The sequence below is a fragment of the Lonchura striata genome, chromosome 3 (assembly GCF_050655825.1).
Source record: "Lonchura striata isolate lonStrDom1 chromosome 3, ASM5065582v1, whole genome shotgun sequence".
Lineage (NCBI taxonomy): Eukaryota > Metazoa > Chordata > Aves > Passeriformes > Estrildidae > Lonchura > Lonchura striata.
Window position 1 is genome coordinate 115,645,787 of NC_140705.1, and position 13,154 is coordinate 115,658,940.

The window sequence follows — 13,154 nt, forward strand, 5'->3', positions numbered from 1 at the left end:
TGCACTTTGTGTCCTAATCCAAGAATCAAAAGCTGTTCTTTCCCTGGCTGGGACGGGTTCCTCAGTCCTATGAGGGTAATACAGAGCAACAGACAGCACTCAAAGCTCCTGTCATATGGCACTGCAGGGTGCACATTGTGCAAGCAAAAGGAAGAACTGGAGACTATAGGAGATCAACCTAATGAACAGCTCCTGAGCTCTGCGGAGAAGTGATACAGCTCCCTGGAGCACTGCTGGAAGTAGCAGAATAATTGGCTGCAAATAATGCTGTCCAAATGGAGGGCTTTTCTGTCACAGAAATGGAGAAAATGACTTTCATTATTCAGTTAGCTCCTGGCACGCTGGTTTCAGTGGTGCTTTTGACTCAATCTGAGCCTCCAAGGTGTGGTACCAGAAGAGATGTTGCCAGCTTCTCCTAAGGCCACCATACAGACATGCGAGTATGTGAAAGTAACTGATAGCTCTAGCTCTAGTTCTGGTTAGAGATGTAGGGAATGCCCCTTTACTATGATAATATGCTGTAAGAGCATCTTCAAAAGGAAGGTGTCAGAAATTCTTTAGTGTTATTTTTGTGCTGTGGTCTGCAGAGGTGTAGCTGTCATTCCAGAACTATTTTTGTTTTGATGGTTTGAGGCATTGTGGGTTTGAGTCAGGAATAATTTTTTGTTAAGTTTATTTGTGATATTTAAAAACCCAGCTCCACGTGGCAGCTCATATTTCCAAGTGCTTTATTTAACAGGAAGCTGGTTTGTTCCTTCTTGTGAGTAGGATCGTTGGCTTTGCATGGGCAAAGCCACTCCGGAATTTCAGGCTAAGAAAAGAGTTAGGGAACTCTTTTCAAACATAGTCCTGGAGAGGTAGCAAGCAGCTTGGCTTGGTGATCCTGTGGGGAAATAGAAGAATATCTGTTCTGATTTTTGTCTTCTCTTTCTTCCACAGCTGATTCTGTATCCCTGACTTCCCTTCACGTCAGGGACACGTGGCTTGGAGTACAGGAGCTGGATTTGTCACTTAGCTGCGGCAGGTTGGTGCAGGTAACGAATTACAGGTGACTTGGAAACTGGGGAACAAAGGGAAGGATCTGTTATGTCTCTTAGCAAAAAAATTGGCTCCATCAGGGCATTAATTCAGGGGACTGACACTTCACCTTTAACGTTCTGCCCTGCTCCATCCTCATCGCCGTGAGCCATGAGAGCCTCCTGAGCTGTTCTCCTATAGACCTACCTTGCCTGGTCAAAAAACAAATCAGTATTTTATTACTGGGTGCAAACTCAGGGGGAAGATTTTATTCAACATCTCTCAGTGGGACATTAAAGCTCCAAATTCCCTTTTCTGGAACACTTTGAGAAACAATATTACTTCTGTAATTTTTATTACAGGCATTTTTATCTTTTTGAAGAACCAAAAAGACTGCGTGTGTGCCCTTCATATCCATCCTCTGTCTAATACAGGACAGGAGAAGAAGGCTGCAGAGCTTCCTACACTGGGGTGTAAGTAGCCAGTATGAATAGAAGACTGGGCTAGGGAATTAGGACGGTTTGCTTGGGTTTAAAAAGCTTGAATGGCACTTCAAGACATTTATGTCAGACATGGTTTGTTTTTATTACCCTTTTTTTAATTTAAAAAAAACCCACACACACACAAAAAAACCACAAACCAAACCAAAACAAAACCCTAATCCATCCCTGCTGCTGCGATGTGGGACCAAAACCCGCGTTCCCAGCGCTCGGAACAGGTGAGAGGTGGAACTAAAGCCCAAAGGATTTTCTGCTCAGTGACTGTAGCTGAGTTTTACTGGGAGCTCTCTGGGAAATCTGGCACATCGTTCGGGGATGTGGCCATGAGGGGAGCGGAGCCCAGCTGCAAACAGGCAGTGCCGGAGCGAGAACCTCTGCAATGCAAACCGGGCTTTCTTCCGTGGAATCCCGGCTGTGTGCTGCCCCAGGGCCTTTGTACAAATAGCGTCACCGGAGCTGCACGTTCCTTGTGATGTGGATGGGATTTAGGGGGGGTTCAATAAAAAGGAGATTTAAAATGAGGGAATTGCTTTTACGTGCAACTGTTCTTGTCCTAAAGGGGCCATCAGCTCTGTCCCGAGAGCTGAGTTACGAGTGTGTGTGTTGAAAGAGCCGCAAGCCTTTAGGGGCTGCAGTTTGTGTGCCCTGTGCTGAGGTGCCCTGAGGAAATGTGTGAGCCGGAGGGAGCCGGGGCCGGGCGGAGGGAGCCGAGCTGTGGGAATGGGCGAATGGAGGCGGGTGCGGGCGGGACTAGGCGAGCGTGGGCGAAAGCGGCCGAAAGGGGCCGAGGAGGCGAGCGGAGCCGAGCTCTGCCGAGTTCAGCCGAGGCGAGCCGAGCTTTGCCGAAGAGGCGAATGGAGGCGAATGCGGCCGGAAATAGCCGAGCGTGGCCGAAAGTAGCCGAAGCTGGCCGAGGAGCCGAGTCCAGCCGAACGGAGCCGAGCTCTGCCGAGCGCAGCAGCCCGGGCCGGGCGGGGCGCTGGGGCGGCGCCGGGGCGCTGGGAGGGATCCCCCTCCTGTCCCTCTCTCTCCCGCTCCATCCTCCTGCCCGTATTCCCCTGAGTGTACCCTCTCTTTCCCCCGTTTCCGTGTCCCCCCCAAACCCGGCTCCTTCCTGTCCTGTCCTGTCCCTGCCCCGCTGCTCCGTTCCAGTCCCCCTCTCTCCCTCCTCTGTGCCCCGTCCCTCTTGCTGCCCTGCCGGCCTTTCCCTTCCTCGCCCGCTTTCCTCCGCAGCCCGACCTCCCTCCCCGCCCTTTCGCATGTCCCGCTCTCCCTCCTCTCTTCCCGTCGCCCCTTCGCTTCTTTCCCCCGCAGCCGCGGGGCTCGGGGCGCCGGAGAATAAAGCCCCGAGGGCCGGAGCCCGGCGCCCCCCGGGCCTTGCGGGAGTCCCCGCACGGGGCCGGAGCTCTCGGCGGATCCCCCGCGCCGCTCGGACCCCGCCCCGGCGCTGCCGGACCTGCGGCTCCGCCGGCATCGCGCTGCGAGCGGCCCCCGCTCTGTGCCGTGCCGGCCGTGCCGCGTCCCCGCCGCCTCTGCCGCTCCCTCTTTCTGCCCCTGGCCCGCGACAGCGAGGCGGGGCAGGAGCTTCGAGCCTTCTGGGGGCTGCCCCCCCCTTTCTTGTTGCGGCGGAGTCCCTTTCTGGGGGGATGGAGGTGTGGGAAGGGCTGGAAGGGAGTGCTGGGCTGCTGTCCGGGGCAGTTGGATTCGCCCTGTGCCTTCTTCGGGGGTCAGGGTTAGGGGCTGAAGCCTCGGGGCTCTGATGGCATTTGGGGCACCCCAAGGTCGCTAGGAGAGTTACGCACACTGCGGTGGAGGAGCGGGTGGGTGGCGAATGAGGGGAGGGGGTCACGCTGGGTGCCGTCCCGCAGAGGGACCCAAAGCTGCCCCAAAATTCCCTGGGAGGGGTGTGTGTAGAATACTAAAACCTGGCAAGTGTTTCGTTTTCACAGCTATTGGTAAAGAATAGGAAGCTATGGCTAACCTCTTTTGGAAAGAAGCCCTCTCTCTATCCACTCATTTGTACCCAGGAATGTAGGAAACTCTGACTGTGGATGGGCAGTAGTTTTGAAAATCATGCCCTAGCCTTTTTCTCTAGGAACGAACCAAGCAAGTGCCCTGAAACCAGCGGAGCAGCTGCAGGGGCTGAAGGGAACAGAAAGGGCTCCCGGCACCTTTTGCCTTCGTTCTCTGCCATTCCCCCAAACGTGTCGCAGTCCCGGAAGAGGCGTTTGTCATGCAGCCTGCCAAAATAAAGACCTGTAAAATCCTAGTTCTGCCTTTTGTTTAACGTGTTTTTACTTCCTATTTATATCATCACAGAAAGCAAGGAAAGAATAAATATGTCTGGTTCCCACTATTGCTCCGTGCATGCATTTTTAAAGGCTGCTGTACTTCTGTCCTCTTTTTCCACTCCAAGCTTGACTTTTCCCCTCCTTTTTCGAGGTCTGCTGCTTTGGGTGTCCCAAGGAGGGCTGGGTTCCTCGGCAGGGGTCTTAGGAGTCGGTGCCGATTCTGCTTTTTCCGAAGGTGTAGCAAAGTGTGCCAGCAAAAGGACTGTTTTCTCCAGGGGAAAGCTTTCTTTCAATCACCATCAGTGCATGTATGTGTTTTAATTGCGTAACCAGGTGGATTAAGAAAAGCCGACAGCCGTAGCAGATTTCTGTTGAATCTGTATCTGTGAGAAGTGGGCTGTGTGCTGGAGACGGAGAGACGCTTTTGGAGAGTGGAAACAGCGGCAGGTGTGAGCTGTTAGGATGATGAGGGCTCAGAGCAGGCCCCAAGTGTGAGCTGTGAGGATGATGAGGAGGGCTCAGAGCAGCCCCAGGTGTGAGTTATTAGGATGATGAGGGCTCAGACCAGCCACAGGTGTGAGTTGTTAAGATGATGAGGGCTCAGAGCAGCCACAGGTGTGAGCTGAGAGGATGATGAGGAGGGGGCGGCTCCTCCGGCGGCTGATTTAGGGGGTTTTCCTCACATCTCTTTTGCACGGAGCTGCTGGAGGAGAGGAGTTTATGAGGGGCTCCCGGGGCTGTCTCCTGGAAGGACGGTGAGTGCTTTGGACAGGGTCCGGGGGATCACCTGGATTCGTGGAGCATGGCTCAAAGGAGGAGCCGAGGGACAAACCTTTGTGCCGAGAAGCAGCAGGTGAGCTGGTGCGCTTTTTTAGCCGGGACTTTTCTCCTTTCCCTTGAAATTTCGTCATCCTGAGGTTGAATTGGAGGGGGCAGTCCTGTGGTCCCGCCTTTTAAGGGGTTTGGATTGAGGTAAGAAGCCCCCTTTTGCCATCATTTGAGGCAAGCCGCTTCTTTTCTGCTCTTCTAGGGGACGCAGTTGAAGGGGATCCCACATTTCTTTTCCCTTGTTGGAGGGAGGTGAGCGCCGGAGCGTGGCGTCAGTGTCGGGGCTTCAGAGGAAGGGAGCTGCAGCCGTGGCAGCGCTGGCAGGGCGGGGATCGGGCTGTGCCGCTGCATTCGGGGCGCTTCTTCTGCCCCCGGCCCGGCAGCGAAGGGTGCGGCGCGGAGCCCTGCCGGCAGTGCCGGGGCTGGCCGGGGCGGAAGGGGAGCTGGGCGCGGCTGGGCTGCCGCGGGCCCGCCGGAGCCGCGCCGGTGCGAGCCGTGCGGAGCCGAGCGGAGCTTTGGCCGGGCCGGCGGGCGGGGGAGGCGGCGCGGGCGGGGCCGGTGCCGGCCGGTGCCGCCGCTCCGTCCGCTCCGGGCGCGGGGCTCGGGCGCCGCCGGGGCCCCCCGGGCCCGGTGCCGGCCCCGCCGGGCCGGGGGCAGCGGGCGGGGGTCTGCCGGCGCGGCGCCGCCTCTGCCTGCCGGAGGAGCCGCTTTCCTGCCGGAGCCGCGCTGCGCCCGGGGCCGGGAGCGCGGCTCCGCATCTTCCAGCCTCCCTCGCTGCGCTGCTTTTGAGGCGCTCCTGAGGAGTTTATTGGGTCGTAGTTGGTGTATGAGAAGGGTCACGGTGTACTTGTTGGTTGTTACGGTTCTTGGTTCAGGTGCTGTGACAAGGGTTTTTTTGGATTGAGTTTGTTGTTGGATTTTTTTTTTTTTGTGCGATATGTTGGATTTTTTTTTTCGTTGTTTTTATATTATAAAAATATAATTGTTGTTATCTTCTTAAAGGATATTTTTTTTAAGGTTTACAATAGTTTTTATGGGTCGTAGCATGAAGTACAGGGTTGGTTTTTAATTAGGTTGTGGTGGCTTTTATTAGCGCGAGTATGTAGTGTTAGTTTTGGTGGGTTTGTGGTAGTGTCCTGTAGTGAATTAGTGAGGGTTTTTTTTTAAATGTTGAGTATTGCTTTTTTAAAAATTCTCTTATAGAGGTTTTATTCATTTGGTTTGTTTAATTGTCGTGGATGTTATATTGTTACCGGTAATTTGGGAGTTATCGTTTATGGTTACATTTATCTTTTGGTGACGTGTTTATTTCTTGGTGGTATTTGTATTTTGATGGATTGAGGCATTATGGGTTTATTGAGTTAGGAGTAATTTTTTTGGTTGTTAATTTCAGTTTATTTATTTGAGTTTTTGTTTTAGTTTGATGTATTTGTTGGTTGCTTTTTATTAGTGGTTTTTTTTAGGAACTTGTGTATTTATACGGTGGATTTTTTAGGTAGTTTTTTATTTGGGTGCTTTTTATTGTCTAGTGGTTTAGATTTTTTTAATATCGTTTATTACTTTGGTTTTTAAAGATAACTTAGCAGAGTATTGGTTACTCTTTGAGTTAGTGTAGAGATCTGGTTTTCATTTTTAGTAGCTTTCAGGGTCTCTTGTATGGTTTGAAGTTTAGTATGTTGGTTGGACTTCTTTTTCTAGGGGGTTTTGTGATTTGTGGGTTTCTATAGGGCTATTTTTTATTTTTGTTTCATTTTTGTGATGTGCCTCACTAACAACTGGTAGTAAAAAGAGTAGTTTGGGGTTTTTTTTGCTGGTAGTTGGTTCTATGGTGGTGTATTTTTAGTTTCTGTTGTTTGTTTTTGGGTTTCTTTTGTTAGAGATTAAAGTTTTTATTTTGGGGTTAATTTGTAATTATTTTTAAGGTTTTAGGGCGATTGAGATTTTTTATATGGATGTCCTGTATGATAACAGTTAATTTATTTGCTTTATGTGGCATTGATGGCAGGGTAGAGGACATTTTTGTCTGTGTTTTATTGTTTGTTTCTGAGGTGGTTTGGCATTTTCTTATAGGTTGGGGTTCTTTTTGTTGGCTCATGGAGCCATTCTGGCTGTTTTTGATGAAATTGGTGGGAATTTGATGTTTCTTTTGTTATTTTATTTTTAGGAATTGGATCTTTTCAGTAGGCTTTTTGATATTCCTTTTTTTTTTTTTGGTGGTGTAATAGTCTTTTAGAAGAATTTGGATGATTTTAAAAAATATTTTTGTTATACTTTTCATCTAATGTTGTTGGATTATTACAGATGTTTTGGAGTTTTACTTTTTAAGTTTCATTTGGATGAATTTATGCTAGATGGTAGGATTGTGTTTTTATTTTTGGGGTAGTTGGTTGTAGGTGTATTGTATGTTTTTCAAGTGAAGGTAAATTGAGGTTTGTATTCAGTTGTTAGAGGAATGGAGAAAAATATTGGTAATGTTAACAGTGGTGTGTTATTTTGTGGTTTTTGATTTATAGTAAGTCTGGTACAGTAGTGTTTAATGGTGGCGTTATTTAAGGTATGATAGTTTATCGTTAATTCTTATTTGTTTTAGATTTGTGTGTAGGTTAGAGGAGATTGTTGAAGGGTGAGTGGGTTTTGTAGATTAATTTTAGTGTTTCAGTTTATAGAGCATTTTTTGGATGGGAGTTACGGTATTTTGAGTTGTTTGGTATTGCTGGTGATGTATTGTTGAAGTCGTAAGGGGTATTTGTTGTTTTTTTTTCAAGAAGGTTTATTGTAGATAGTTTTAGATAGTTGTGGTGGGTTGCTTAATTGTTTTATGTTTTTTGGCTTTTTAGTAGTTGTTTGAAATATGTTAGAGTTTTTTGGGTTTATTGAAATACTTGATTTTGAGGAAGTTCCTGTTTAGAATATATGATTTTTTTTTTTTTGCTTAAAATAAAAATTTTATATTTTATTTTTAGTGAGGTTTATTTTTTTTTTCTTTTCTTACTGCTATATTTTGTGATATTTGTGTTAGGTTAGTAATAGGAATAGCTTTACTCTTATACGTTGAAATGAGAGTAGTGTGTAATGCATACTGGTGTTCATAAAAGTTTAATATTTTTATGGTTCTGATGTGTTAGGTTAATGAATTTATAAAGTTTACAAGACTTTTTTTTTTTTTTATTTCGATACAGGCAGGGTTATCTTAGTTTCAAGGATATTTTGGCATAGATTAAGAGGTCTTATTGAGGGGATAGGACAGGGTGTCTCTGTCAATCTATTCGGATACTGGGTAAATAAAATTAATATTTTGGTAGAATTTTTGGATTTTGTTAGTTTATTTATTTATGAATTTGTGTGCCTGCAGTTGTAGTGTCTCTCAGTATCCATTCATGTTTGTGTGTGTTAGGCAGTCCACTCGTGTACCAGCGAGTCCCCCCTGCAAGCGGCCGCAGAGCCGCTCCTTCGCTCTCCTGGGAATTCGGGGAGCGGCACACGGCTCTGCGACGAAGCCTTGATCTTTGTCACTTGAAGGTGGCACCAGGGAGCCTCAGGAGCGGCCGAGGAGTTGCTGTAAGTGGGGGAACTACTAGTGAGGGGAACCAGGGTCCACTCGAGTTTTGGGAACGCCACCTCACCTCGCCTGCTCTTCAGCCAGGCAGACCCTGCCAGGAGAGCGTGGGTGAAGCGTGCGGCCCGAGGAGCCCGGCGTTCTCAGGAGAATAATGGTGAGCAGCAGGATTGCTGGGTTTTGTCCATTGTGCAGCTAAGATCATGCAGTGATGTTTGGTGTTCTCGATTGTAGCTGAGCGCGGGACCACAGCCTGGTGACCATTGGACATTCCCCGCAGGCGAGGCAGCCTCCATTGGCACGCGATGTGGATTCTCATCCCCAGATGCCTGAGAGATAAGTTGAGTGCTCAGGCCCACAGTGGGGATGAAAGCGGGGTGCTTTCATCCCCAGATGGCTGAGAGATAACTATAGGGGTCAGGCCCACATTGGGGGTGAAAGTGGGGTGCTGGGAGGGCCTTATGAATGAGCTTTGGGGGCAGGGATGTGCAAGAAGGATCTCCTAAGGCCATCTAAAGGCAAAAAGTGTCTGTTTTGATCACAGTGCTGAGGTGCTCATGGCAGAGCAGTTGCGGTGTGTGTCCTGTCACTTGTCTCTGGTGCACTGTGTGTTCTTTGGGTCTCTCGGTCCTTTCTTCTCCTCAAAAGCTCTCTCTCCCTGTCCTGTGTCGTGGATGTCTGCACGTATTTTTCCTGGAGCTGTTCTGCCCTGCTGCATAGCCTGTAACAACACAAGTCCTGGGGACTTGAAATTGGCAGTGCAGGGTGTAGTTGGGCTCTAGATTGTATGGGGAGATTGGCTTAATATGTTTAGTCGTGTTAAGTTGTCCTGCAGCCGTTTGACACCAGTCCTAACTTTCTTTCAGATGCTGACAGTTCAAATCTGTGGCCAAGGGCCCCAGTCCTGGGTGAGGGTTTTCCCATGAGCAGGTCAGTCATTTTTTGCATTTGCAGGGGATGCTTGAATGGTGTCTTTGTCACAGCGGTGTTCTTTGCCTTTATTTTCAGGAGGTCCAGGCAGATAGCAGCAGTCAAGGCCAAGTGTGCCAGGTGAGCAGTGGGCCAAAGCAGTTGTTTGTGCTCAGGTTTCAGGTTTTGGAGCAATTGTATGTATCTGTACTTGTTTGTGTGTTTAGGGAATCCACCCAGAGTATGCCAAGCCCCTGTCACCAACAGCTGATGGCCTGGATTTCCTGTGCTTGTGAGCCCTCTGGATGTATTTTAGGACTCTGAGATGAAGCCTTGAAATTTTGTATTTCACGATGGCATCCAGAGAGCCTTTGGCAATGGCTGAGGAGTTGCGGTGAGTTGCCGAGGTAGGGAGGGGGAGCCAAGGTCCACTCGTGTTTCAGCCATGTCGAATCACTTTGTCTCTTCTTAACCCAGGCAGACCCTGCGATGACGGTGGCAGCCTCCGAGCCTGGCCAAAGTGCGTGGCCTGAGCATTCTTAGGAGAACGGTGAGTAGCAGGATTGCTGGGTTTTGTCCATTGTGCAGCTAAGATCATGCAGTGATGTTTGGTGTTCTCGATTGTAGCTGAGCACGGGACCACAGCCCAGTGACCATAGGACATTCCCCGCAGGCGAGGCAGCCTCCATTGGCACGCGATGTGGATTCTCATCCCCAGATGCCTGAGTGATAAGTTGAGTGCTCAGGCCCACAGTGGGGATGAAAGCGGGGTGCTTTCATCCCCAGATGCCTGAGAGATAAGTTGAGGGCTCAGGCCCACATTGGGGGTGAAAGTGGGGTGCTGGGAGGGTTTTATGAATGAGCTTTGGGGGCAGGGATGTGCAAGAAGCATCTCCTAAGGCCATCTAAAGGCAAAAAGTGTCTGTTTTGATCACAGTGCTGAGGTGCTCAGGGCAGAGCAGTTGCGGTGTGTGTCCTGTCACTTGTCTCTGGTGCACTGTGTGTTCTTTGGGTCACTCGGTCCTTTCTGCTCCTCAAAAGCTCTCTCTCCCTGTCCTGTGTCGTGGATGTCTGCACGTATTTTTCCTGGAGCTGTTCTGCCCTGCTGCATAGCCTGTAACAACACAAGTCCTGGGGACTTGAAATTGGCAGTGCAGGGTGTAGTTGGGCTCTAGATTGTATGGGGAGATTGGCTTAATATGTTTAGTCGTGTTAAGTTGTCCTGCAGCCGTTTGACACCAGTCCTAACTTTCTTTCAGATGCTGACAGTTCAAATCTGTGGCCAAGGGCCCCAGTCCTGGGTGAGGGTTTTCCCATGAGCAGGTCAGTCATTTTTTGCATTTGCAGGGGATGCTTGAATGGTGTCTTTGTCACAGCGGTGTTCTTTGCCTTTATTTTCAGGAGGTCCAGGCAGATAGCAGCAGTCAAGGCCAAGTGTGCCAGGTGAGCAGTGGGCCAAAGCAGTTGTTTGTGCTCAGGTTTCAGGTTTTGGAGCAATTGTATGTATCTGTTCTTGTTTGTGTGTTTAGGGAATCCACCCAGAGTATGCCAAGCCCCTGTCACCAACAGCTGATGGCCTGGATTTCCTGTGCTTGTGGGCTCTCTGGATGTGTTTTAGGACTCTGAGATGAAGCCTTGAAATGTTGTATTTCACGATGGCATCCAGGGAGCCTTTGGCAATGGCTGAGGAGTTGCGGTGAGTTGCCGAGGTAGGGAGGGGGAGCCAAGGTCCACTCGTGTTTCAGCCATGTCGAATCACTTTGTCTCTTCTTAACCCAGGCAGACCCTGCGATGACGGTGGCAGCCTCCGAGCCTGGCCAAAGTGCGTGGCCCGAGCATTCTTAGGAGAACGGTGAGTAGCAGGATTGCTGGGTTTTGTCCATTGTGCAGCTAAGATCATGCAGTGATGTTTGGTGTTCTCGATTGTAGCTGAGCGAGGGACCACAGCCCCGTGACCATTGGACATTCCCCGCAGGCGAGGCAGCCTCCATTGGCATGCGATGTGGATTCTCATCCCCACATGACTGAGAGATAAGTTGAGTGCTCAGGCCCACAGTGGGGGTGAAAGCGGGGTGCTCTCATCCCCAGATGCCTGAGAGATAAGTATAGGGGTCAGGCCCACATTGGGGGTGAAAGTGGGGTGCTGGGAGGGCCTTATGAATGAGCTCTGGGGGCAGGGATGTGCAAGAAGCATCTCCTAAGGCCATCTAAAGGCAAAAAGTGTCTGTTTTGATCACAGTGCTGAGGTGCTCAGGGCAGAGCAGTTGCGGTGTGTGTCCTGTCACTTGTCTCTGGTGCACTGTGTGTTCTTTGGGTCTCTCGGTCCTTTCTTCTCCTCAAAAGCTCTCTCTCCCTGTCCTGTGTCGTGGATGTCTGCATGTATTTTTCCTGGAGCTGTTCTGCCCTGCTGCATAGCCTGTAACAACACAAGTCCTGGGGACTTGAAATTGGCAGTGCAGGGTGTAGTTGGGCTCTAGATTGTATGGGGAGATTGGCTTAATATGTTTAGTCGTGTTAAGTTGTCCTGCAGCCGTTTGACACCAGTCCTAACTTTCTTTCAGATGCTGACAGTTCAAATCTGTGGCCAAGGGCCCCAGTCCTGGGTGAGGGTTTTCCCATGAGCAGGTCAGTCATTTTTTGCATTTGCAGGGGATGCTTGAAGGGTGTCTTTGCCACAGCGGTGTTCTTTGCCTTTATTTTCAGGAGGTCCAGGCAGATAGCAGCAGTCAAGGCCAAGTGTGCCAGGTGAGCAGTGGGCCAAAGCAGTTGTTTGTGCTCAGGTTTCAGGTTTTGGAGCAATTGTATGTATTTGTTCTTGTTTGTGTGTTTAGGGAATCCACCCAGAGTATGCCAAGCCCCTGTCACCAACAGCTGATGGCCTGGATTTCCTGTGCTTGTGGGCTCTCTGGATGTATTTTAGGACTCTGAGATGAAGCCTTGAAATGTTGTATTTCACGATGGCATCCAGGGAGCCTTTGGCAATGGCTGAGGAGTTGCGGTGAGTTGCCGAGGTAGGGAGGGGGAGCCAAGGTCCACTCGTGTTTCAGCAATGCCGAGTCACTTTGTCTCTTCTTAACCCAGACAGACCCTGCGATGATGGTGGCAGCCTCCGAGCCTGGCCAAAGTGCGTGGCCTGAGCATTCTTAGGAGAACGGTGAGTAGCAGGATTGCTGGGTTTTGTCCATTGTGCAGCTAAGATCATGCAGTGATGTTTGGTGTTCTCGATTGTAGCTGAGCACGGGACCACAGCCTGGTGACCATTGGACATTCCCCGCAGGCGAGGCAGCCTCCATTGGCACGCGATGTGGATTCTCATCCCCAGATGGCTGAGAGATAAGTATAGGGCTCAGGCCCACATTGGGGGTGAAAGTGGGGTGCTGGGAGGGCCTTATGAATGAGCTTTGGGGGCAGGGATGTGCAAGAAGCATCTCCTAAGGCCATCTAAAGGCAAAAAGTGTCTGTTTTGATCACAGTGCTGAGGTGCACAGGGCAGAGCAGTTCTGGTGTGTGTCCTGTCACTTGTCTCTGGTGCACTGTGTGTTCTTTGGGTCACTCGGTCCTTTCTTCTCCTCAAAAGCTCTCTCTCCCTGTCCTGTGTCGTGGATGTCTGCACGTATTTTTCCTGGAGCTGTTCTGCCCTGCTGCATAGCCTGTAACAACACAAGTCCTGGGGACTTGAAATTGGCAGTGCAGGGTGTAGTTGGGCTCTAGATTGTATGGGGAGATTGGCTTAATATGTTTAGTCGTGTTAAGTTGTCCTGCAGCCGTTTGACACCAGTCCTAACTTTCTTTCAGATGCTGACAGTTCAAATCTGTGGCCAAGGGCCCCAGTCCTGGGTCAGGGTTTTCCCATGAGCAGGTCAGTCATTTTTTGCATTTGCAGGGGATGCTTGAAGGGTGTCTTTGCCACAGCGGTGTTCTTTGCCTTTATTTTCAGGAGGTCCAGGCAGATAGCAGCAGTCAAGGCCAAGTGTGCCAGGTGAGCAGTGGGCCAAAGTAGTTGTTTGTGCTCAGGTTTCAGGTTTTGGCGCAATTGTATGTATCTGTTCTTGT

At 49.9% G+C, this 13,154-nt stretch overlaps 2 long non-coding RNA genes across 2 annotated transcripts in view; both read left to right on the forward strand.

Annotated features, from left to right (window-relative positions):
• The window catches only part of LOC146768077 (uncharacterized), a 106,942-nt gene that overhangs the window by 13,373 nt on the left and 80,415 nt on the right, over window positions 1–13,154 (forward strand). The gene's annotated exons all lie outside the window — the stretch shown is intronic.
• Window positions 939–1,577, forward strand: LOC146768078 (uncharacterized). The gene is made up of 2 exons (XR_014954543.1): window positions 939–1,034; window positions 1,380–1,577. It is a non-coding gene; the product is annotated as an uncharacterized LOC146768078 (long non-coding RNA).